The 1870-nt window shown below is 51.4% G+C and overlaps 1 pseudogene; it reads left to right on the top strand.

Annotated features, from left to right (window-relative positions):
* LOC108799750 overlaps positions 1-1870 on the top strand; it is a 30779-nt pseudogene that overhangs the window by 6389 nt on the left and 22520 nt on the right.

Below are 1870 nucleotides of genomic sequence, written 5' to 3'. Positions count from 1 at the left end.
GCAAGGGAGTTTTTACTTTTATTTTTGTCTTGGTTCTAGTATTTTAAAGCTGGACTCGGGGAGCAGAAGATATTGTCCTCGTATAAGAGGCAGGTGTATTGTTACCTGAATCTCGGGGAGCTTTGTGTATTTCTTCCAGATCTGTGCAGTAATCCAGTGTGAGACTACCAGCTTCCTGTAATAAAGACCGCTCACTGCTGCTCTCTCTCCTTGTACTGGGTGACTGGTCTTGTCTCCGCCCCCCTCCTGTAATAAAGACCGGTCACTGCTGCTCTCTCTCTCCTTGTACTGGGTGACTGGTCTTGTCTCCGCCCCCCTCCTGTAATAAAGACCGGTCACTGCTGCTCTCTCTCCCCTTGTGCAGGGTGACTGGTCTTGTCTCCGCCCCCTCACTGTAATAAAGACCTCTCACTGCTGCTCTCTCTCTCCTTGTGCAGGGTGACTGGTCTTGTCTCCACCCCCTCCTTTAATGAAGACCAGTCACTGCTGCTCTCTCTCCCCTTGTGCAGGGTGACTGGTCTTGTCTCTGCCCCCTCCTTTAATGAAGACCGGTCACTGCTGCTCTTGCTCCTTGTGCAGGGTGACTGGTCTTGTCTCCGCCCCCTCCTGTAATAAAGACCGGTCACTGCTGTTCTCTATCCTTGTGCAGGATGACTGGTCTTGTCTCCGCCCCCTCCTGTAATAAAGACCGCTCTCTCTCCTTGGGGACAGGAATGCACAGCTGGCTGCACACAATTACAGGCTGTACCTGCCCCTTCCGGGAGCAGATCTCTGCACGGGTGTGCCTGCCATAGGGTTGTGCACACCTGTGTGAATGAAGCCTTAAATTATTAAATATTCTCAGTCACATCTTAAATAATTTTATTCAGACTCTTAATTTTATTCAGACTTTTATTCAGATAAAAAGCCAATGCATTTCGGGGATTCAAAGGGTCGCCTATCATCAGGGTTTGATGCTGTGAATGTGTGTACTGGTTCCTGAGGGGTAATTGATCTCATGATTGCTTTAGAATGATGCTTAAGTCGTTACCAGCATGTGGAGGGATCATCAGACTAAAAGGATCCCTCTAATATTACCGGTCCAGTACACGCTTCGTTCAGCAGTGCCAAGCCCTGATGAAGGGGAATCCTTTAAACCCCCAAAACGTGTTGGCTTCATATGATATGAGAGTCTGATTAAAATTGAAACCGGATGTTCTGCTTTCTGCATTTGGGGCTCTCTTTTCTTCTTGCAAACCCAGTCCCTACTCTAGCAATAAAAAGTTGTCCGTACTCGTGTGTTTTTTGGTTTATTATGTGTGCCTGATCTCCATTCCCTTGCCTTCCTTTCAGGTGAGGGGCTCGTAGAGAAGGCCGTCGGTGAGAAGACGTCAGCCGAGGTGGACGGCGCTCCCGGTCTGGGTGTAGAGTGTACAAACAACGTACAGCTGAGCCCCGAGGAAGCTGTGCTGTGCAGTAATCCGCTGGGTGGAGGGGAAGGGCTGACACCGGACATCGCCGAGGGGAAGGCATCGGCTTTCACCGAGGGAATGGATAAAATCCGGATGAAGCTCTTGGACCGGTCTAACGCCAACAGCACGCAGCGGCCGCACGCCTGCGCAGAATGCAGCAAGGTCTTTTACAACAAGCGGACATTAAAGGCCCACCTGCAGGCCCACCTAGGAGAGCGCTCGTACATCTGCAACGTGTGCGGGAAGTGTTTCCGGCGGCACACGTCGCTCCTTATCCATGAACGCATACACACCGGGGAGCGCCCGTACCACTGCACTCAGTGCGGCAAAAGCTTTGTACAGAGGCAGCACCTGAGCACGCACCAGAAGACCCACACGGGAGAGAAGCCTTTCCAGTGCACGGACTGCGGTAAAGGCTT

This window comes from Nanorana parkeri, unplaced genomic scaffold (genome assembly GCF_000935625.1).
Source record: "Nanorana parkeri isolate BGI_ZX_2015 unplaced genomic scaffold, ASM93562v1 scaffold1799, whole genome shotgun sequence".
NCBI lineage: Eukaryota > Metazoa > Chordata > Amphibia > Anura > Dicroglossidae > Nanorana > Nanorana parkeri.
The sequence above is the reverse complement of the archived record's forward strand: the minus strand, read 5'-3'. Positions and strand labels throughout refer to the sequence as shown.